This window comes from Rhinoraja longicauda, chromosome 1, assembly GCF_053455715.1.
Source record: "Rhinoraja longicauda isolate Sanriku21f chromosome 1, sRhiLon1.1, whole genome shotgun sequence".
Lineage (NCBI taxonomy): Eukaryota > Metazoa > Chordata > Chondrichthyes > Rajiformes > Arhynchobatidae > Rhinoraja > Rhinoraja longicauda.
Window position 1 is genome coordinate 134898381 of NC_135953.1, and position 25530 is coordinate 134923910.

Sequence of the window (25530 nt, forward strand, 5' to 3'; positions counted from 1 at the left end):
GCTGCCTGTCCCGCTGAGTTATTCCAGCATTTTGTGTCTTATCTCCTTTTTTTGATTTTGGTTCATGTTTGTTAGAGGAAAGTTGAGGATACTAAGGCTCATGTTTGATGGCTGTCTTATTTAATGTGTAAACTTACTTAATGTTTAGTAGAAATTGAAATTATTGTCATTACATAGAAAATAAGAGCTTTTAAATTCTGAGTAGAAGCAAGAAACTGCAGATGCGGGTTTACAAAAAAAAACTCAAAGTGCAGGAGTAACTCAGCAGATGAGACAGCAACCCTGGAGAACATGTCTAAGGGAGGTTTTGGGTCGGAACCCTTCTTCAGACTGATTTTGTGTGGGGGGAAGAAAGCTGAAAGCCAGGACAAAACCTGGTGGGTTATAGGTGGATACAGATGAGGGGAGTTTTAGTTTAGTTTAGTTTAGAAATACAGTGCGGAAAAAGGCCCTTCGGCCCACCGGGTCCGCACCGACCAGCGATCCCCGCATATTAACACTATCCTGCACCCACCATGGACAATTTTTACATTTGCCAAGCCAAGTAACCTACAAACCTGTATGTCTTTGGAGTGTGGGAGGAAACCGAAGATCTCGGAGAAAACCCACGCAGGTCACGGGGAGAACGTACAAACTCCGTACAGACAGCGCCCATAGTCGGGATCGAACCTGGGTCTCTGGCGCTGCATTCGCTGTAAGGCAGCAACTCTACCGCTGCGCCACCGTGACCGCCCTTTTGTTAGGCAAATGGATAGAGAAAGACCAGAGATGAAAACACGGATGGTGTGAGACAAGAAGATTAAAAAGTTGTGAATTGTAATGCCAGAGAAAGGAATGTAGTTGGAAGGAGAAGGAGAGGGGAAAAATAAGTGCTAGTCCAGGTGGAGCAGAGAGGGGTGGGGGGGGGGGGGGGGTGGGGGGGGGTGGGGGGGGAGGGGGAAGGGGCTGGAAAGGAAGAGGGAGGGTGTTGGAAGAATAGAGTTAGAATAGTGAGCAACCAGGATATCTAGTAAGCCTTGCGATGCAGTTGGCAAGTCTACTTTTGGTTTCACCGATGTACAGGAAGCCACATTGGGAACACCAGAAACAGTAGAGGAGGTTAGAGGTGCTCATGAACCATTTTCTTACCTGAAAGGACTGCTGCAGTCCCAGGATGGAGGCAAGGGAGGAGGTATAGGGACAAGCATTATATTTTTAGATTTTTTTTAGATTTAGATTCTACAGCGCGGAAACAGGCCCTTTCGGTCCACCAAGTCCGCGCCGCATTTTGTGAATAAAACCATTAACTTAATGCTCTGGCCATCTTATTTGATTCCTCCATTAAAATCTGTAGTTGCTTTTTTTAGAGTAGAGATAAGAAGGAATTGCAGCATTCTATTGCAATTTTTCCCAAACCTGTACTTCAGAGGTGCTGTGAATGCTTAGTTATTCAACATGTCCAAGACTAAGATCAGCGAGTTCTCAGACTATAAGGGAATGAAAGTATATGATGGGTTTGAAGGAGATCAGTTTTGCTTTCATTATTTGGCTCAAAGGGCCGATTGGCCCACGACCACGACTATTTCCGAACTCCGTATTGTCGCACGTAATCAATTCAATCAATTTCAATTTGAGAGGTACATTATAAAAGGACAAAAATTGAATTTAATTGTTAATTTCCTCCAGACACCAAACCCTGCAGCAAGCAATGCAAACCTATTAAGTGGGATTAACTGACAGCGAACCAAGCATTGCGGAAGGCTTTACAAAGCAAAAAACCCATTATTGTTATTACAGCATAACAAAAGAATGGCTAGATAAGATTATGACAGTAACCACTGCTTATTTGAACTGATTTGAACTTTAACGTGGCACGGTTAAAATAATTCATTTACAAATATGTCATCTTATTTTATGAAAACCCCACTTACACTCATCAAGAAGAATTTGTACGAAATACCTTTTGGAATTGATGCATGATCTGTAGAAAATTGAAATGAGCATGAGCATGAGTAGATAATTGAAATGAGCATTTTAAAAAGTAATTAAGATATAGATATATGATACCTATCAAATTTCAGATTTTATTTGTATATAATCTGAAATTTGATTGGTATCATATATACATATATAATGCCCATATCATGATATATATACATATATAATACCCATATCATTATAACTGTGTGTGTGTGTGTGTACATGTATCATATATTTATATATATAATATATATGTGTCTGTGTATGTATATAAACATATATATGCGTGTGTGTGTGTGTGTGTGTGTGGGTGTATATATATATATACACACACACACATATATATATATATAAAACGATAAATATATGATATATATATAATGATATGCACAGTATGTTGTATGATAGGCACACGTGTTATATATATACTGACACACACAATATATACAATGATATATACATTAGGTTATATGATATACACACATGTTATATATATGTGTGTGTATATATGTATACTGATATACACAATAGTACAATGATATATGCATTATGTTATATGATACACACATGTGTTACACGCACACACACATATATATGTCTGAAGAAGGGTCTCGACCCGAAACGTCACCCATTCCTTCTCTCCCGAGATGCTGCCTGACCTGCTGAGTTACTCCAGCATTTTGTGAATAAATCTATATATACAGATATATATATATACGCACAGATATATATATATACAGATATATATATATACAGATATATATACAGATATATAAATAAAGATTGAAAATAGCAAATATCACAGCAAACATTTTTAATTCAAAATTTAAATTTATTCAGAATAAAATATACATACAAAACATGTATATACATACATTCTGTGACTATACTTTCAATAGTGTCATACTCAGTGGTGCTCACACCTATCTTTAAAGAAACCACTCTTGCCACTGATGTGGCCCCCCTATATAACAGGTGTCCCCACCAAACTCTGTCCCTTAATGTCCAGCAACAGAAGGACCCTCCTGCACAGGGCCTTGCCATTGGCTACACCAAGCTTCATTGCACCCCGCAGCATTCTCTTGTCGTCTGGAATGGGCCAACATTCCCAAGATAGACACAAATGCTGGAGTAACTCAGCAGGGCAGGCAGCATCCCTGGAGAAAATAGATGGGTGACTTTCCGGGTCAGGACCCTTCTTCAGGCTCTGAAGAACTGAGGCAGTTACTTTAAAACATTTAAACGTTTATTTGCCAGATATCAAATCATAAAAATTTGGACATTGTAATTAACTCATAATTATAAACATTCAATATTTGTTTCAATAATTGCACCAACTTCCCAACCTAACTGGTTCTCTCTAAAGGATCAAACGCCAAGCTCTCAACTGAAATTTGTTAACAGTTCTTTTAAGTAAGTAAATAAAAGTTGCAAAATATTGAGGCAGGAAATAGTCAAATGCATAGAGTCACAGTCACAGAGCTGTACAGCATGGAAACATGGCCCTTGGTTGAACTTGTCAATGGCAACCAAATGTGTGCTGAATATTTGATGCCATCATGTCACAAATCTGCAGGAAATGCGGACTCTGAACATTTCTTCAAGCTTTAGTGTTATTGAATCTACAGCAAGGAGTACACTTTAGACTTGAGACTCGGTGTGGAAACAGGCCATTCGGCCCACCAAGTCCGTGCTGACCAGCGATCCTGCACACTCGGGACAATTTACAATTTGCAGAAGCCAGTTAACCTACAAAACTGCACATCTTTGTCGTGTGGGAGGAAACCCGTGCAACCTGAGAAAACCCACAAGGACACAGGGTGAACATACAAACTCAGTACAGACAGCATCGGTAGTCAGGATTGAACCCGGGTCTCTGGCGCTGTAAGGCAGCAACTCTACCTGAGCCACCCTGAGAGATAGCAATAGGTTTACAGATTTATTAAAACCAAAGTGACCTTTTTTTTATACAGAGATATTGTGATATTTACTGATGTTGTGGTATCTATGAAAATAATCCCTCATAATCTTCAGGTATTTTGGAAGGGCATCTTTCGGTCTGTTAGTAAGCATATCGTTCATTATGCTCCGTGAAAATATTGTTTTTAGTACTGTATTTACTCTTAGTCGTATAAACTTTATGTTCCAGTTCACAGTGCACACAGCAAAAAAAATGATCTCAGCTAGTAATCTCAATTTAGCCACCTATGAAAGAAAAAATCACAATGGCTTATGCTACACTGCCGATTTTTGATACTTTAAAGCCTTTATTCAATAGCAGTCCAATTACAGCCCAATAAGGTTTTATTATTTTCTTTGGAAGTAGAAGAGAAATTTCTAGTTACTTGTGAAATATATTCCCTTTCAATTCTGCAGCCATCACTTTCACTGAGTGGAAGCAGAGCAAATTGGAAATGTGAATACAAAGGAAGGGGTAATAGGAGATGAAACTGTATGTGCCAAGGATGACAATTTAGTATTTACTATGCAACAATATTCAAAATTATAGAATCTATTCAGGGATTTGCAGATATCAACCAAATGCTGCCTTAGAGAGTTCTTCCAGCTCTTCCAGTAATCTGGCATACAATAGCAGCCATTAATTGCTTTTGAACAGGTCCTTTCCACATAAGTGCAGAAAGTGCTCTTTGATAGCACTATTGGCATCTTCATCCTCATTATATTACCTCAATATCAAGCTTTCCAAACTCTACTTTTTTTTCAGAAACAGAAAAAAAAATCTCAATAATGTTTTGTATAAGGGGCATGCTACATGTACAGAAGAGGCACACTGCATTAGATTCAGTTCAACATATATATAATTTAAGCAAACTAAAACGTCATAGAAGCAATATATTAAATTATCTATATATTAATGGGCTTTCATGCAATCAATATTTTATTTATAGCGTTAAATAAATATGTGAAATGTGAAATGATGTTCCCTTTCTACTGAAAGTGCGTTCAAATTGGTTAAGTTTTATCATGCAAAATATTAGAGCGAATCCAAATTGAATCTTTAGTTATCACTAGACCAAGTGGACCCGTTGGGCCCAAACATCTCCTGCATAGGTGCAGCACCCTCTCCTCCCCCTCCCCTGCTCTCCTCTCCCGCCCTCCCCCCTCCTCCCTCCCTCCCCCCTCCTCCCTCCCTCCTCCCCCCTCCCTCCACCCCCCCTCCCCTCCCCCTTCCCCTCCCCTTCCCCTCCCCCTTCCCCTCCCCCTTCCCCTCCCCCTTCCCCTCCCCCTCCCCCTCCCCCCCACTCAATTCCCCTCCATTCCCCTCAATCCTCCCATCCTCCCTCCCCCCTCCCTCCACCTCACCTCACCTCCCTCACCTCACCTCACCTCACCTCCCTCCCTCCCTCCCTCCCTCCCTCCCTCCCTCCCTCCCTCCCTCCCTCCCTCCCTCCCTCCCTCCCTCCCTCCCTCCCCCTCCCTCCCTAGGAGATAGATTTAAACTTTAAAATATGAATAACCTTAAAAATATAACGCCGATTTCAATGAAACTTCTTCCATTAGCACCAAAGGGATGGCGGTGAGTAAGGTGGGCCTAAAATTGTCGCGCTATCGTGTACCGTTTTGGCTGTAGTTCAGGAACAAACAAACAAACAAACAAGAGTTTTAATATATAGATGTTTGTAAATCATGAAAATATTGTCTGCCGTCAGAAGAATGTCTTTATATGGAGCCTTTAATGACCTCAAGGTGACCAAAGTGCTCTGCAGGCAATTAAGTATTTTATTGGATTGCAACCACCATCGTGGATAAAAGCTAGGACCAGTAAACAATGTGTTCATTCATATTCAACTTGGGTTGTGACATTACAGAAGATCAATGTTACTCAATTAAACCTTTGCACCATGGCAAAGAATACAATTGAGCTGTTGCCCAAAAGGCTTCTGAGGAAGCATATATCTCTTCAGACTGATCAGCCACTCAAAAGCAATTCAACATTTGTAATGGCCCCAGCTTTGAACCATTGTCGCTTGCTGGCGGAGAAAAGAGGAATATATTTTGTGGAAATCAAAATGAATAGAATGCCTCACCTTTGATCAACATGTTGGCTGCAATCCCTCCCACAGAACTGCACTCCTATTACTCAGTGAAATGACACCATGTCTTCAGTCTGAAGAAGGGTCTCGACCCAAAACGTCACCCATTCCTTCTCTCCTGAGATGCTGCCTGACCCGCTGAGTTACTCCAGCATTTTGTGATTAAATACCATGTCCGATTCAGTTCGTTGAGGATTTTTAAATTTCGCGGTCGCTGAATTATATTCCAGAAGTTAATATTTGAAATTTATTCCTGAGTGGATTTTGTTGGAGACAATTCCGTTTCACCACATCACATGAGTCCATGGATGGAACTTTCACTCCTTAATACGGTTGATAGGATGCTGAGGCTAGCAAAATAAAACCTCACCTACTGTGTTCTTTGCAATTGTTTTTTTTTCGGCATTCCACCCAAAATCAGTACCCACTTGCCTTTATCGAGTGCCAGATATCTGCAACTGGATCACAATTGATCCAATGTCGAGCACTGTGTGAACTCTCATTGTTTCATATTACCACTGACATCCAAAGACAGTTTACTCTAGTTTAGAGATACAGTGTGAAAACAAGTCTCACCTAGTCCATGCAGACCATTCGCCGACCGTATGGTACTGTACCATAGTACCAAACTGCCAACCATCTAACCCGTGCGCTAAGTCTGTGTTTCATATGCTAGTTCCACTTTCCTTATCTGTAAATTGCCCTTAATCCTACACATTAAATAATAGACAATAGGTGCAGGAGTAGGCCATTCGGCCCTTCGTGCCGGCACTGTCATTCACTGTAATTCACTGTAATTCACTGTAATCATGGCCGATCATCCACAACCAGTACCCCGTTCCTGCCTTGGTGCTCAGGTAGGGTCGTACAGCCTAGTTTAAGAACTTGATTAGTTTAGTTTAGCTTGTATTTGACCCAGGACAGGTCATAAGAAACATGCACGTGCAAATATTTTAAGCTGTTGGCTTTTTCCACCACTGTTCTGCCAGTGGGGACAGGTGCATGGTCCTTCAGTTTCCCACCTTGAAGTCAACAATCAGCTCCTTCGTCTTGCTAACACACAGAGCAAAACTTGTTTTTTTGAGTAGGAAGGAAACCAGCATCTATCTGCAGCTCCTTCCTACTCAAAACAAGTAGACACAAAAAGCTGGAATAACTCAACGGTACGGGCAGTATGTCTGGAGAGAAGGAATGAGTTATGTTTCGGATCTCGACCCTTCTGCACTGAAGAAAGCATCTTGACCTGAAACATCACCCATTCCTTCTATCTAGAGATGCTGCCTGTCTGAAGAAGGGTCTCGACCCGAAACGTCACCCATTCCTTCTCTCCCTAGATGCTGCCCGACCTGCTGAGTTACTCCAGCACTTTGTGAATAAATACCTTCGATTTGTACCAGCATCTGCAGTTATTTTCTTATACTACTTGTTTCTCCACTGCGATTTCTCCTCAAGGTATGTCCTCTTTGAAGAAGTTCTCCTCCTCTCTTCAACGAGAGTTTAGCAACATGCTCTCTCACTGCCTGTCCCGCTGAGTTACTCCAGTATTTTGTGTCTATCTGCCATGTGGTAATCACAGCCAGGGCACATCATCTCCCATACTGATCACCTGACTGCCTCATCATGACGCCTAAGCTTCCCACGGCTGAATCTGCAAATCCATGTCGGTCTCAATGGCCATCTGGAAATTACAGAAGAAGACAGTTATCCTTAACTCTAAGGGACTAGTGTCGAAAAAGTAGAAAAAGAAGAAGCTTTTTTTGATGAGATTATGCTGTTTCAACTCTGTGGGATGCATGGAATTATGTATGCATTTGTATTTGCAAACTGAAGTTTCATGCTGCAGGAAAACACTACTAGGAATTTCAGGTAGACCCAAGACACTACAGATGGAGTTTCATTATCACTTTCATTACTTATCAGATTCAGCACTGGCTGCCTTTATGTTCCTACTTATCACATTTCAGCAGCTGTCTCAACCATCACCTTCCCCTTCCTTGGCTTGACTCCATCTGCTTCTTTTTGTTTCTCTGGACCTGAGAAAGGGTCCCGATGCAAATCGTTGGCGATCCATGTCCTCCAGAGATTATGCCAGACCCGCTGAGTTTCTCCAGCACTCTGTGTTCTCTGCATGATTCCACCGTGTACAGTTCAGTTCCTTGTGTTTACATCTTCCTTTTGTCTCTTGTTTTTACTTCCTCTTCAGTCTGCCTCTATCCATCATCCACCTACCTCTGCCCCCACATTCCTCACCTCCCCCTTTCCTAGCAGGCTCTGAATGCCCATCTTCCTTCTCACCTCTTCGTTCCATCTATCAGAATATGCACAGCTAATGTCCACCAGATCAATGTTGTCGATGTTGATCTAACATTACAGAGTTACTTTTGAACATTTTAGTTAATGCCTTCCCTTAACCTTAAGCAGGTGAACATATATTTATCGAAACATAGAAAATAGGCCATTTAGCCCTTCGAGCCAGCACTGCCATTCAATATGATCATGGCTGATCATCCAAAATCAGTACCCCGTTCCTGCTTTCTCCCCATATTCCTTGATTCCGTTTGCCCAAAGAGCTATATCTAACTCTCTCTTGAATACATCCAGTGAATTAGCTTTCACTGCCTTCTGTGGCAGAGAATTCCACAGATTCACAATTCTCTGGCTGTAAACGTTTTTCCTCATCTCAGTCCATAATGGCCTACCCCTTATTCTTAAACTGTGACCCCTGGTTCTGGACTCCCCCAACATGGGGAACATTTTTTCTGCATCTAGCCTGTCCAATCCCTTAAGTATTTTATATGTTTCTATAAGATTCAGCAGCAGGGAGGTATTATTTAAAGGTATCAGCAAATGGCTTTGAGTCCATTATTAAAGATTACAGGGAGTGGTGTCTAGCAGGTGCTGATTGTACTGACTTCAAGCCAGCTGCAAAAGGGCCTGTCCCACAGGCGATTTTTTAGGCGACTGCCGGCGATTGTCATCGTCGTAGAAGGTCGCTGAAAAAACGGTGACTGGACCCCCCACGACAATGTCTACGACAAGCTACAACAACCTACCACCTAGTCGACGTCAAGCTATGGCAAGCCACCGACAACCGGCGACCCAATCGTCGCGAGTAGGACGTCCACCTACGACCGCACCTACGACAACCTACGACCACACAGGCGACAACCTACGACAACCGAAGTCAACCTACCTCCACCCGTGGCAAGCTACGACAAGCTACGACCCTGTCGGCGACAACTGAAGACATTTCACGTCATTTTGGCCTCCGGTTTTGACGCCGGTACCTGTCGCCGGTTGACGTAGGTTGACGTAGGTAGTCGCCAATGGAATTCACTGAAGTCAGCACCGGCGACAACCTAGGTCACCTGGCGACAACCTACGACAGCGCCCACGTCAGGAGACGTCAAGCTACGCTCATTGGCGTCAAGCCCACTGTCGCCGAAAAATGTTCAACATTCTGAAAATCCAGCGGCGACCAGAAAGACTCTTTGGAGACGACTCACGGCCATATGGGCGACAGCCCGGCGATGTGGTGACAGCCTAGTCGCCTAATAAATCACCTAGGTGGGACAGGGGTTTTAGTTGCTTCCAGATATGAGGAGGTTATTAAGAATTCCGTTTGGAATACGGCACATCAAAGACTCTCAATCAATTACCTTCTCTGCCAGAGATATTCAGAGAGCATTTTTCCAGCTTAAACCCGAGTAAGGAAAAACACATGAGAGCTCCGTATTTCAGCAAAATCCAGGGCCCTGGTGAAACCGCACCTGGAGTACTGTGTGCAAGTTTCGGTCTCCTAATTTGAGGAAGGACATTCTTGCTATTGATGGAGTGCAGCGTGGGTTCACCCAGGTTAATTCCCGGGAAGGCGGGACTGTCATATGATGAAAGACTGGAGCAACTGGGCTTGTGTTCACTTGAATTTAGAAGGATGAGAGGGGATCTTGTACACACATATAAAATTTTAGCTAGATGCAGGGAACATGTTCCCGATGTTGGGGGAGTCCAGAACCAAGGGCCACAGTTTAAGAATATAGGGGTAGGCCATTTGGAAACTGAGATGAGGAAATACCTTTTTAACCCAGAGAGTTGTGAATTTGTGGAATTCTCTGCCTCGGAAGGCAGTGGAGGCCGATTCGCTGGATGCATTCAAAAGAGAGTTAGATAGAGCTCTTCGGGCTAGCGGAATCTTCGCTCCAGAGATGCTGCCTGTCCTGCTGAGTTACTCCAGCATTTTGTGTCTATCCACGATTTTTTGATCAATGCATGTGGGGGAGCGTTGTGAGTGGGAGGGAATATCACAGTAACACTACAAGTTTTCTGAATGTAATATGGACAAGGCATTGTTTGCTCACTAGTTCTTAGGCATTTCAATCTGCCACGTTTGCCTTTTTCTCCTCAAGCAAACATTTGCAATAGAAACGATTTGATGCAGCATCGTTCAATAAATGTTCTGTCAGGTCACTATTCGCACTGCTGTAAATAACATGCAGTCCGTCCAGAACTTGCTCGCTGTTTATATGACCAATTGCTGTTCTTCAGTTATCAGAATAGATATGTGTTTGCAAATAATAGAACTGGTTTAACTTTGCTTTTGACCTTCAAATGAATTTCAGTCAAGTTCCACTTCAATATTTGAATAATTTTCACGGAGCTTTTTGTTCACAATAATCTGTCATCACTGCAGGAGTATAAATGGGTCAGAATTTTCAAAGAACATGTTCTGGCACTCTTTGTCAATAATAGATCTGAGATGTTCATGTCCACACTTATAGATAATGTGGACTTGAGCACAGACTGGGAGTTCATTGGACTGATTTACGCACAGTTCATTTAGGGCGTGACTGTGAAGGATCTCTTAGATCTTGCAGAATCTGGAAAATAAGGTTTGGAACATTTTGCACAGACAATGAATGAAAGAAATGCAAAAAAGTTACGATGATAAAGGAAACAGGCCATTTGTTAGCTGTTTGGTGGGTGAGAACGAGAAGCTGGTGCGACTTGGGTGGGGGTAGGGATAAGAGAGAGAGGGAATCCCGGGGCTACCTGAAGTTAGAGCTGCAGTGGGCTGGATATCACAGTGGCGCAGAGGTAGAGTTGCTGCCTTACAGCGAATGTAGCGCCGGAGACTCAGGTTCGATCCTGACTACGGGTGCTGTACTGTACGGAGTTTGTACGTTCTCCCCGTGACCTGCGTGGGTTTTCTCCGAGATCTTCAGTTTCCTCCCACACTCCAAAGAGGTTAATTGGCTGGGCAAATGTAAAAATTATCCCTAGTGGGTGTAGGATGGTTTTAATGTGCGGGGATCGCTGGGCGGCGCGGACCCGGTGGGCTGAAGGGCCTGTTTCTGCGCTGTATCTCTAAAACTAAATCTAAAATCTAAAGATATTGAACATTGACAAGACGGAGTACATGAAGGAGATAGTAGGAGGAGGAGGAGATAGAGAGCTTAGTAACATGGTGTAAAATCCAAGCCTCTTCCTCAATGCCAGCAAGATGAAGGAGCTCATTATTGACTTCACTAAGTGTGGTGGAGTACATGCCCCAATCAGTAATCTGTCCTGGACCAACCACATTGAGCCAAAGACGTACACCATCTTCTGTCACACCTGCTACACCTCCAGGCAATTGAGACTCTCTCTCCACATTCCTCCCCTGACCTAATCATGAGTTACACCTGCATTCATCAGTCAAGGGTTATATGCCTGCTATCTATGTTCACTCCATGCCGACTAATCAGTTCTGTATTCCCTCGGTTACGTTTGCTATTGGATTTTGGTTTTCTCCTGGACTTGTCTGGGTATGCCTGCATTCGTGTCCTCTCCTATCCTTAGCCTTCTGGCCATCTTCTCTACTTCTGCAGAGACTAAAGGAGTTTGCCATGTCAATACCGAAACAACCCTGCAACTGTGTGAAGAATGCAACTTTTAAGATTACTTGCAATCAAATTCTACTGAATAAATCTCCTCTTAAAATTAGTGAAAATTGCACTATGGCAATTGTACTAAACGGCCTGTACCACTTAGGCGATTGTTTAGGCAAGTTTTAGGTGACTGCCGGCGACTGTCAAAGTCGTAGCAGATCGCTAAAATTTTATTTTACCCTACAACAATGACCACGACAATGCCGAGTCAGGTCGAGATTACCCCGGCTTCGGAAACATCGCAAAAATTCCCACGCTATCAATGCTTCTCTGGCGTCCTAATTTTCGCAGAAATCACTGACAAGTCGGTAAGTACTTGAGAGTTTTGAAATATAACATCTTGCCCGGGTTAATTGAAAACCAAGCTTCATGGTAACAAGGCATAAACTGGGTTTACTTCCAGTTTGCTAATAGCAGTATTAAGAAATTTCATTTTAAAAGTGGTTAAATGGATTTTTGTGAAAAGTGTGTGGGCATTCTTTGAAAATGTACGGGAGATGCATATCTGGTTTCTGGGTTGCATATCTGGGTTGGGAGCCTACGTTAAATGTAATCGCTGATGGCCATAAACATCGCAAAAATTCCCACGCTTACCTGACCGTCAAACTGTCGCCTCCAATCTACCTGTCAAATGTCCTGACGGTAAATAAAATGGTCAAACACAAGCATTTTATGGTATCTTCAAATTACTTTACTTATTTTAATATTATGTGCTTCTAAATGCATCTAAGAGAACCTAGCAAACCTAGGGACAGCATGCGACAGCGCCCACAATAAGCAACGATACCTGGCGACAAGCCAGCTGTCGCCGAGAAATTTCACTCCGGATGATTTCTCAGCGACGCGCTGAGATCCACTACGATTCTTGGAAGACTCCTCACGATCATGCCCGCGACACCCGGCGAACTGTCGGCGACAGCCTAGTCACCGGCAGTCGCCTTAAAATCACCTAAGTGGGCAGGCCCTTAAGACAACGAATGCCTTATATCAGGAGAAGGGAAATCTTTGGTCATGGGCATCCTGTTTGGCCATGGGCATCTTACAGGGAAATCTGCACAAGGATTAGGTCACAAAACCAGGAAATATAGTGTCAACCACTGCAGGAGAGAGGGAAATGAGGATGAAGTGCTCCCCTGGAACTCCAACCTATTCTTCGTCTACTGGATCCCATAGTCCAGGACTTCTATCATATCATCATCATATCATATATATACAGCGCGGAAACAGGCCTTTTCGGCCCACCAAGTCCGCGCCGCCCAGCGATCCCCGCACATTAACACTATCCTACACACACTAGGGACAATTTTTTACATTTACCCAGTCAAATTAACCTACATACCCGTACGTCTTTGGAGTGTGGGAGGAAACCGAAGATCTCGGAGAAAACCCACGCAGGTCACGGGGAGAACGTACAAACTCCTTACAGTACAGCACCCGTAGTCAGGATCGAACCTGAGTCTCCGGCACTGCATTCGCTGTAAAGCAGCAACTCTACCGCTGCGCTACCGTGCTGCCCTTCTACTCTCTCTTCTGGACCCTGTGCACTCCAGCTTTGTCTCTGACCCATGCAGTAGCCCTTCGCTGACAGCCAACCACATCTTCAATGGAATTGAGTACAGGATTGACATTTTGCTGTCCCACAACAATTTCTTGGAAACAGCACGTGAGTTAAATGTGCCTGTTTTAGTTCCAAGCAAGTAAGAGCAGCACAGTGGCACAGTGGCAGATATGCTGCCTCGCAGCGCCAGAGAATGGGTTCAATCCTGACCCCAGGTGTTGTCTGTGTGGAGCATGCACGTTCTCCCAGTGACCGTCCAGGTGCTCTGGTTTCCTCCCACATCCCAAAGACGAACAGGTTTGCAGTTTAATTGGCTTCTGTAAATTGCCCTTGGCGTGTGTCAGATGTGTAGGATGTGAAAGTGGGATAACACAGAACTAGTGTAGGGATGACTGATGGGCTCAGTGGGCCAAAGGGCCTGTTTTCACACTGTATCTCACAAACTAAAACTCTAAAAACTATCATCCTGGACCAAAATTGCAGGTTATAATCAGACTTTTAAATAAGTAAACATAGTTAACACATTTCCCATTTAACCAACCTTTCACCAAATAATAATGGAGGTTTGAGAGACTCACAGTTAGGGGGCAAGACTATCTTGGCTGGGAATGTTTTCTTTTGGAACAATGGGAAAAGAGAGAAAGTTTAATTGAAGCGGATAAAATTATTTGAAGCCTAGATGGACAAAACAAGGTGGACTTATTACCCTTGGTTGAGAAAACATTCTCTTGGGCGAGGTTGAGTTATTTAGTGGAACGATAAGAGACAAGTTGATTGAAAATGTTTTCACCCTAAGAGTGCAGGAAAGGACTGCAGATGCCGGTTTAAATCGAAGATAGACACAAAATGCTGGAATGACTCAGCGGGATGGGCAGCATCTCTGGAGAGAAGGGATGGGTGACGTTTCGGGTCGAGACCCTTCTTCCGACTGAATCAGTCTCTCGACCCGTAACGTCACCCATTCCTTTTCTCCAGAGATGCTGCCCGTCCCGCTGAGTTCCTTCACCCCAAGAGTGGTGGAGGTCTAGAGCTGACTATCTGTCTGGGTGGATAGTCTGGGTACATTTAAAAATGACCTGGATGAAGATTTTGAAGCAGTACAACCTCAAAAGCTACCGAGCAAGAGCTGGGAAATGGGAGTGACCTTACAAGCTCTACTTTTAGTTGGCATGGATACAATGGGCCTAATAGCCATTTTCTGTGCTGTAAATGCCTATCCGATGGTTCTTACAATTCACACACAACTGCTCAATTAGTCTCCAAGGTAATCCGTGTTAAAGATTTGGCGTGAGTGCCGTACTCCCTTCTCTCAAATGGATCTGCGGAAAAACCCTGAACGTTATGGACCTTACTTTGTCTTGGAATGGAGAATTATTTTGCTTTTAGACCTTTATTCCTCAAGGTTGGTCTCACACGTGTTATGTGGTTGCAGCAACCTGCCTCAGTATCAGCTAAGATAACATGATTTGCATATTTAACTGACATGATCATTCGTACTAACTCTCAGGTTAACCCACGAGGTTTAAACAGAATAGTTTCTTGACAATTATGATGTGGTGTTGCAGTTATTTGCGAGCCAGCATCAGCTTTAGTCTAGTTTAGTTTAGTTTAGAGCTACTGTGCGGTAACAGGCCCTTCGGTCCATCGAGTCCGCACTGACCAGCGACTCCCACACATTTACACAAGCCCACCAACACTAGGGACAATTTACACTTCAGGATTCAGGATATCTTTATTTGTCATCCAAAAAACAAGTCTTTTGGACGAGATTTCGTCCCACAGTCCAACAATAAGAGCAATAAAATAAGCAAATTACACACAACCCCAACCGACACAAAACACACAAAAAAAGAGAAACATCCATCACAGTGAGTCTCCTCCAGTCCCCTCCTCACTCTGATGGAAGGCCAGAATGTCTATTCTCTTCCCCTGCCGTCTTCTCCCGCGGTCAGGCTGCTGAAGTTGCCACGTTCCAGGCCGCGCCGGACGGTGAAAGGTCCGCAGCGGGCCGACCCAAGCCCCGCGATCCGGGGCGGGAGCGAAGACGCTGCCGCTGCCGCTGCACGTCGGGGCGGTCGGGGCTCCCGACATTGAAGCCCCCGCCGAGCCGGACGGTGAAAGGTCCGTGGCGGGCCGACCCAAGCCCCGCGATCCGGGGCGGGCGAACACGCTTATAGCAAGTATACCAACCTACGCCAATTAACCTACAAACCTGTACGTCTTTGGAGTGTGGGTGGACACCGAAGATCTCAGAGAAAACCCACGCAGGTCACGGGGAGAACGCACAAACTCCGTACAGACAGCTCCCGTAGTCGGGATCGAACCCGGGTCTCCGGCGCTGCAAGCGCTGTAAGGCAGCAACTCTATCGCTGCGCCACCGTTGCAGCATCATGTTGTTCGCAGCTCTAACATCAGTAGAAGGGCAAATGCTGGAATCTAATATGAAGGAAATATTTACCAGGCATTCAGAAACTAATAATAGGGTTGGATGGTTTCAGCGTGCATTTGGTTTAGACAGACACAAATACGTAGCTGCAGTAACTCAGCGGGTCAGACAGCATCTGAGAATTCAGATCTCAGCATCTGAAGACAAACGGAATAGGTGACGTTTTGGGTCAGGACCCTTCTTCAGACTGAGAGTCAGGGGAAAGGGAAATGAGAGATGTAGGCGGAGATGTAGAGACAATAGACAATAGGTGCAGGAGTAGGCCATTCGGCCCTTCGAGCCAGCACCGCCATTCAATGTGATCAAGGCTGATAATTCTCAATCAGTACCCCGTTCCTGCCTTCTCCCCATACCTCTTGACTCCACTATCCTTAAGAGCTCTATCTAGCTCTCTCTTGAATGCATTCAGAGAACTGGCCTCCACTGCCTTCTGAGGCAGAGAATTCCACAGATTCACAACTCTCTGACTGAAAAAGTTTTTCCTCATCTCAGTTCTAAATGGCCTACCCCTTATTCTTAAACTGTGGCCCCTGGTTCTGGACTCCCCCAACATTGGGAACATGTTTCCTGCCTCTAACGTGTCCAACCCCTTAATAATCATACGTTTTGATAAGATCTCCTCTCATCCTTCTAAATTCCAGTGTATACAAGCCTAGTCGCTCCAGTCTTTCAACATATGATAGTCCCACCATTCCGGGAATTAACCTAGTAAACCTACGCTGCACGCCCTCAATAGCAAGAGAGGAATGGAACAAATGAATGAAAGATATGCACAAAAGTAATGATGATAAAGGGAACAGGCCATTGTTAGCTGTGTGTTACGTGAAAACAAGCACAGGCAATGAGACTCAACAAGATGACTGTGAAGTTGGTATGACTAGAGGGGGGGGGGAGGGATCGAGAGAGGGGATACAAGGGTTACTTGACGTTAGAGAAGTCAATATTCATTGCATTGGGTTGCAAGCTGCCCAAACAAAATATGAGATGCTGTTCCTCCAATTTGGCCTCACTCTAACAATGGAGGAGGCCCAGGACAGAAAGGTCAGTGAGGGAATGGGAAGGGGAATTAAACTCTTTGGCAACCTGGAGGTCAGGTAGGTCTAGGCGGACGGAGTGAAGGCTTCCAATAAAACGATTGCCTGTCTGCGTTTGTTCTCGCTGATGTATAAGAGTCCACACCTTGAACAACGGATACAGTAGATGAGGTTGGAGGAGGTGCAAGTGAGCCTCTGCCTAACCTGAAAGGACTGTCAGGGTCCTTGGACAGAGTCGAGGGAGGATGTATAGGGACAGGGTGTTGCATCTTCTGCGTTTGCAGGGAAAGGCACCTGTGGAGGGGGTGGTTTGGGTGGGATGGGATGAGTTAACCAGGAAGTTGCAGTGGGAACGGTCTCTGCGGAAGGTGGAATGGGATGGAGATGGGAAGATTTGACTAGTGATGGGATCTTGTTGGAGGTGGCAAAATGTTGGAGGATTATGTGCTGTGTGCAACGGCTGATGGGGTGAAAGGTGAGGACTGAGGGGGACTCTGTCCCTGTTGTGACTAGGGGGAGGGGGAGCAAGGGCAGAGCTTTGGGATACCGAGGAGACCCGTGTGAGGGCCTCATCTATGATGGAAGAGGGGAACCCCCTTTCCCTAAAGACTGAGGACATTAGTTTAGTTTAGTTTATTGTCACGTGTACCGAGGTACAGTGAACAGCTTTTTGTTGTGTGGTATCCAGTCAATGGGAAGACAATCCATGATTACAATTGAGGTCGTCCATAGTGAACAGAAGCAGAATAAAGGGGAATAATGTTTAGTGCAAGATAATGTCCTGTAAAGTCCGATTAAAGATAGTCCGAGGGTCTCCAATGAGGTAGATGGCAGCTTAGGACGGCTCTCTAGATGTTGATAGGATGGTTCAGTGGCCTGATGACAGCTGGGAAAAAAAACTGTCCCTGAATCTGGAGGTGTGCGTTTTCACACTTCAATTCTGATGGGAGAGGAGAGAAGAAGGAATGGCCAGGGTGCGACTCGTCCTTATTTCAGATACAGCGCGGAAACAGGCCTTTTCGGCCCACCAAGTCCGCACCGCCCAGCGATCCCCGCACATTAACACTATCCTACACACACTAGGGACAATTATTTTTAAACATTTACCCAGTCAATTAACCTACATACCTGTATGTCTTTGGAGTGTGGGAGGAAACCGAAGATCTCGGAGAAAACCCACGCAGGTCACGGGGAGAACGTACAAACTCCGTACAGTACAGCACCCGTAGTCAGGATCGAACCTGAGTCTCCGGCGCTACATTCGCTGTAAGGCAGCAACTCTACCGTTGCGCCACCGTACCGTCCTTGATTGTGCTGCTGGCCTTGCCGAGACAGTGTGAGGTGTAAAGCGAGTCGGTTGACAGGAGGTTGGTTTGTGCGATGGTCTGGGCTGCGTCCACAATTCCCCACAATTTCCTGCGGCCTTGGATGGAGCTGTTCTCAAACCATGCTGTGTTGCATCCCAGCAAAATGCTTTCTATGGTGCATCTGTGGAAGTTGGTGAGAGTTGTTGGGGACATTTCCTAACTTGACACCATTCAGATAATACTCTGCCTTCCTATTCTTACCACCAAAGTGGATAACCTCACACTTATAACATGTTTCTATGTTTCTATGTTTTCCAGGCCTGGCAACATCCTTGAAAATCATTTTTCCATATTTTCCATTTTAATGACATCTTATCTCTAGCAGGATGACTAGAACTGCACACTGTGCTCCAATGTGTCTTTACCAATATCCTGCACAGCTGTAACATGAAGCCCCGAGTCTTGTCTTCTTTGATACCCTGTCCAATGAAGGCAAGCATGCCAAATACCTTCTTCACTACTCTGTCCATCTGAGTCATCACTCCCATGGAACTGTATTGCACCCTTAGGTCACTACATTATACAACACTCCCAGAACCCTGCCATCTCTTGCCCAGAGTAGAGGCATTGAGAACAAAAGGACATACTGTAGGTTCAAGGTGAAGGGGAAAAGATTTAATAGGAATCTGAGGGGTAACTATTTCACACAAAGGGTGGTGGGTGTATGGCACAAGCTGCCAGAGGAGATAGTGGAGGCAGGGACAATCCCAACCTTTAAGAAACAGTTAGACAGGTACATGGATGGGAAAAGTTTGGAGGGATATGGACCAAACACAGGCAGGTGGGACCAGTGTAGCTGAGACATGTTGGCCGGTGTGGGCAAGTAGGGCCGAAGGGCTCGTTTCCACACTGTATTACTCTATGACTCTATGACTTTATGACTATGTTCTGTGTAAATCCTGCTCTAGTTTACCTCACCAAAATTATTTTAAAAATATCTTCCTTTCTATCTTTTCTCTACAGTATATAGCCTCATAATTTTTCACTTTGTATTCCATCAGCTACATCTATGCCTATTTACTTAATCCACCTAGATCCTCCTGAAGCCTCCTTGGATTTTCCTCATGATCCAAAGGGCAACTCAGTTTTGCATCATCAGCAAACTTAAGTATATTCTACTTGATCCGCTCATCCAAATCATTGATTTAAATGCTGAATGAATGGGATGTCTCCGCATTTTCCTGTGTATCCTGCTTATCAGTCTCCCGGTCCTAAAATAACTGCTTTATTCCATTAGTCAATCCTCATTCCACACTAGTAGGATTCCTGGGGTGGTGAGTTTTTCACATGAGAAACGATTTAGCAGACTGGCCCATATTCTTTGGAGTATAAAGAATGAAGTTTGGTCTCATCAAAGCGTGCAAGTCCTCTTACAGGTCTTGACAAGATCATTGCAGGGAAGATGTTTCCCTTGCTTGAGATGTTTAAAGCCAAAGGCCACAGTTTCAAAATAAGAGGTCATCTACTCTGGACAGAGATGAAAAGAATATTTTTTCACCCAGAGGATACTTATTCTCAGGAATTCTTGGCCCGGGAAACCTGCAGAAGCACTGAATATATCAACAAAGACATCTGAAGATTTATAAACACATTAGGGATATCAAGGGATGTGGGGTTAATGTAGGAAAATGGCACTGAAGTAAAAGACCAGCTGTGATGTTATTCAATGGTAAAGCAGGAATGAGGAACCAATGGCCAACTCCAGCTTCTATTTTTAATGCATTTACGTTATCTATTAGCCTGCAATATTTAACTCTTGCCTGTACCTTTCAAAGGGAAGTTGCACTGTGGCACAACCAGACTCTGAGAATGATTCTGCAACAGAATTGATGGGAAAGAATGACAAGTGGATAGTGTTGACGGGAGAACTTGGACATTTGCTTTTTAAACGTTGCCCTGGAGTCGTGGCCAAACGAGGCGCAATGCAATACAACTGTCCTAGACGTCTAGGGGGAAAAACCTTGTGAAGAAAGTGGGAACAACGTGTGATTGGGGCCAATGTGAGGTGAATGCTCTCAGGGACTTGGATGCATTGACGGAAGACAATAGACAATAGACAATATGTGCAGGAGGAGGCCATTCGGCCCTTCAAGCCAGCACCGCCAATCAATGTGATCATGGCTGATCATTCTCAATCAATACCCTGTTCCTGCCTTCTCCCCATACCCCTTGACTCCGCTATCCTTAAGAGCTCTATCTAGCTCTCTCTTGAATGCATTCAGAGAATTAGCTTCCACTGCCTTCTGAGGCAGAGAATTCCACAGATTTATAACTCTCTGACTGAAAAAGTTTTTCCTCATCTCCGTTCTAAATGGCCTACCCCTTATTCTTAAACTTTGGCCCCTTGTTCTGAACTCACCCAACATTGGGAACATGTTTCCTGCCTCTAACGTGTCCAACCCCTTAATAATCTTATACGTTTCGATAAGATCTCCTCTTATGATGATCTGAAGAACTTTACCTTTTCAAGACTGAACAAGGTCAGCGAATGCAAGTTTGGCTGACATTGGTGCAGCTTGTAGAGCTGCAGACTGATAGTGCCGGAGACCTGAGTTCGATCTGTTGTGTGGAGTTGTGTGGAGTTTGCACGTTCTCCCTACGATCACGTGGGTTGCTCCAGTTTTCTCCCATATGCCAAAGACGTGCGCGTTTGTAGGTTAATTGGGCCTCTGTAAATTGCCCCTAACGTCGGGAGTGGACAACATAAAAATAACGTGAACGGGTGATCGATGTTGGCGTGGATTCGGGTGGCTGACGGTCCTGTTTCCGTGTTTGTTTCTTTCAATTCAATTCAAACTGCACCGCCCACCATGGGCATTGTTCAACTGGCTGCACCCTGTCATTCACTGACCACAAACCTCAGTACTCATATCTAATATGCACAACTTTAGATAGTTCCTCTGTCCCTCTCTTCCCCTCCTCCTTCCCAGATCTCCCTCTATCTTCCTGTCTCCACCTATATCCTTCCTTTGTCCCGCCCTTCTGACATCAGTCTGAAGAAGGGTCTCGACCCGAAACGTCACCCATTCCTTCTCTCCTGAGATGCTGCTTGACCTGCTGAGTTACTCCAGCATTTTGTGAATAAATACCTTCGATTTGTACCAGCATCTGCAGTTATTTTCTTATTCTATCTAATATCCATGGTGTAGGAAGAAACGGCAGATGCTGGTTTTTAAAAAAAAACACGTAGGAAAGAACTGCAGATGCTGGTTTAAACCGAAGATAGACACAAAAATGCTGGAGTAACTCAGTGGGACAGGCAGCATCTCTGGAGAGAAGCGATGGGTGACCCGAAACATCACTAATATGCATGGGCTCGCTATGTCTCATATACCGAGCACTCCTGGAAGCCTCTACGGCTGGTCAGAAATGTGCAACTTCATAAAAAATGTATTGAACAATTTCTTTTTAAGGCGACTGCTGGCGACTGTCAAAGTTGTAGCAGATCGCCGAAAGACCCTCTATTTTATCTACGACAATGACCACGACAATGCTTACGAGAAGCTAGGACAACCTACCACCTAGGCGACAGCAAGCTTCCTGGACCGGACCTACAGTGAAGTTGTCGCACAGAAGGTCCAGGAAGACAGAAAGTGGGAGACCATGAGGAAGGCCTCAGAAGGCAGTGGAGGCCAATTCTCTGGATGCTTTGAAGAGAGAGTTAGATAGAGCTCTTAATGATAGCGGAGTCAAGGGGTATGGGGAGAAGGCAGGAACGGGGTACTGATTGTGAATGATCAGCCATTGAATGGCGGTGCAGGCTCGAAGGGCCGAATGGCCTCCTCCTGCACCTATTGTCTATTGTCTATTGAGGGGGATTAGACATGGAGTGCAGATGACCTCTGCGGCTTCAAAACAAGTACACCCTCTTGGGAACTCTCGGGGGGAAAGGTGTAACAGCACATCAAGGTTTAGCAGCAGTAACAGGCAGGCCTGAGCCACCAATCCCTGACACTGATGCTCGGCAGGGAAGGGCAATGTCGGGCAGAGCCACAGTGGTGGGCCACTCTTCAGTTAGGGGTGCCGGGAAGAGATTCCGCAGCAGCAGTTGAGACTCCAGGATGGTGAGCTGTGTGCTGCCTTCCTGATGCCAGGGTCCGGGACAATAGACAATAGACAATAGGTGCAGGAGTAGGCCATTTGGCCCTTCGAGGCAGCACCGCCATTCAATGTGATCATGGCTGATCATTCTCAATCAGTACCCCGTTCCTGCCTTCTCCCCATACCCCCTGACTCCGCTATCCTTAAGAGCTCTATCTAGCTCTCTCTTGAATGCATTCAGAGAATTGGCCTCCACTGCCTTCTGAGGCAGAGAATTCCACAGATTCACAACTCTCTGAATGAAATAGTTTTTCCTCATCTCAGTTCTAAATGGCCCACCCCTTATTCTTAAACTGTGGCCGTGGGACGTCTCGGGGAAGCTGCATGACATCCTCCGGGGAGAGGAGGAGCAGCCGGAAGTCATCGTGCGTGATAGCACAAATGACACTGGTAGGAAAATGAAGGAGGTCCGGCAATATGAGTATAGGGGGTTTGGTAAAAGGCAAAAAAGGCAGGACCTCCAGGCTAATGATACAATATAATACAATACAATACAATATATCTTTATTGTCATTGTACAGGTGTACAACGAGATTGGGAATGCGCCTCCCATACGATGCAATAAATTAATTCGCTAATCAGTATAAATTTAGGCAACCCAATGAAACAAAATTAGAAACAGTTTTAAACAGTATAAAGTTCAAGTAGGTCTATGCCGGTTCACTGTGCGATGTGACCATCTGGCTCAGCAGGACCGGTTCATAGCAGCTATGGCCCTGGGGATGAAGCTGTTCCTGAGTCTGGAGGTGCGGGTGTAGAAGGCCTTGTAGCGTCTGCCCGATGGTAGAATTTTGAACAGATCATTGCAGGGGTGTGAAGAGTCTTTGTGGATGCTGGTGGCTTTTCTGAGGCATCGTGTGTTGTAGATGCCCTCCAAGGCTGGTAGCTGTGTTCCGATGGTCCTCTGAGCTCTATGGACTACCCGCTGAAGAGCTTTCCTCTCTGCCTCCGTGCAGCTGAGGTACCACACATGGATGCCATCCGTTAGGATGCTCTCTATGGTGCAGCGGTAGAAGGTCGTCAGCAGTTGTTGGGGCAGACCAGACTTTTTCAGTGTGCTCAGGTAGAACGATCGCAGGATTGCTTCCAGCACCTCATGCCAGTGAGGGTAAGAACAGAAAGAGAGGGGAGATGAATGTGTGGCTGAGGAGTTGGTCGCAGAGGGCAGGAATTCAGATTTCTAGACCATTGGGATCTCTTCTGGGGCAGAGGCGACCTGTACAAGAAGGGTGGGCTGCACCTAAACTGGAGAGGAACCAATAACCTGGCAGGCAGGTTTGCTAGTGGGTTTAAAATAGATGACCAGGAGGTAATATCCAATGCAGGACCAATGCAGCTGAAAGGCTGGAGGTTGGTACGGAGGGTGTTGAGGAACAGTTTAGTGGACAGAGAAAGCAGAAGGAAGGCACGGAGCGAGGAAGGACCACTGGTTTAAATGGCACTCATTTTAATGCCTGACGGGTAGGGCAGATGAGCTTAGACAATAGACAATAGGTGCAGGAGTAGGCCATTCAGCCCTTCGAGCCAGCACCACCATTCAATGTGATCATGGCTGATCATTCTCAATCAGTACCCCGTTCCTGCCTTCTCCCCATACCCCCTGACTCCGCTATCCTTAAGAGCTCTTGAATGCATTCAGAAAATTGGCCTCCACTGCCTTCTGAGGCAGAGAATTCCACAGATTTACAACTCTCTGACTGAAAAAGTTTTTCCTCATCTCCGTTCTAAATGGCCTACCCCTTATTCCTAAACTATACTCAATACTCAGATATTGAGTATAGAAGTTGGGAGGTCATGTTACAGTTATAAAAAAACATTGGTGAAACCTCATTTACAGTATTGTGTTCAGTTCTGGTCGCCATGTTATAGGAGAAAGATGGTTATAGGAAATATGTTGTCAAAGCTGGAAAGCGTGCAGAGATGATTTACAAGGATGTTGCCAGAACTGGAGGGCCTGAGCTATATAGGGAGAGGTTGAGCATGCTAGGAATTTATTCATTGGAGCGCAGAAGGATGAAGGGTGATCTTATAGAGGTATACAAAATCATGAGGGGAATAGATTGGGTAAATGCACAGAGTATTTTGCCAAGAGTAGGGGAATCGATAACTAGAGCTCATAAGTTTAAGCTGAGGGGGCAAAGATTTAATGGGACCCTGAGAGGTAACTTTTTTTACACAAAGGGCGATGGGTGTAATGGAATGAGCTGCCAGAGGAGACAGGTACTATCACAACATTTAGGAAATGTTTAGACGGTTACATGGATATGAGCCTAATACAAGCAGGTGGGATTTGTGTAGATGGGACATGTTGGTCGGCGTGAGAGCAAGTTGGACCGAAGGGCCTGTTTCCATGCTGTTTTACTCTATGAGTGAGAATGCATGGAAATTCTGCAAGAAACATCAGGGTAGCACCTTGTAGGAGCACTAGTACATATAAAGACACAAATATGGATTTGAGGAAGTGCACAAAAATGATCAGGTTAATGGTTTAACGATACTTTGTTGTTATATGGACCTAGGTGCAGTGGAATTTTTTGTTGCATGCAGTTTAATGCAACTCTTAATATACATAGGCACAATCATACTTAAATACGAGTGTAAGGATATTAGATTACACTGGGGCAGAACACAATGAGCGGCACGGTGGTGCAGTGGTAGAGTTGCGGCCTTAGAGCGCCAGAGGCCCAGGTTCGATCCTGACTACGGGTGCTGTCTGTACGGAGTTTGTACGTTCCCCCCGTGACCGCGTGGGTTTTCTCCAGGATCTCTGGTTTCTCCCCGCACATTCCCAAGACGTACAGGTTTGTAGGTAAATTGTCTCTCGTGTGTGTAGGATAGTGTTAATATGCGGGGATCGCTAGCCGGCAGGGGCATGGAGGGCCGAAGGGCCTGTGTCCGTGATGTATCTCTCAACTAAACTAAACTAAACGAGAGTCGGCATTTTTCCAGCGCCATCAAGCAAAACTTCAAGTTCAGACTCGTTAAAAATGTAAGAGTCTTATCTTGGCCATAGAGGCCCATTGTCCTGTGGCAGCACTGTGTCGGAGTTGCAGGGATGGCTTGGCCAGTCAATGTTGTCGATG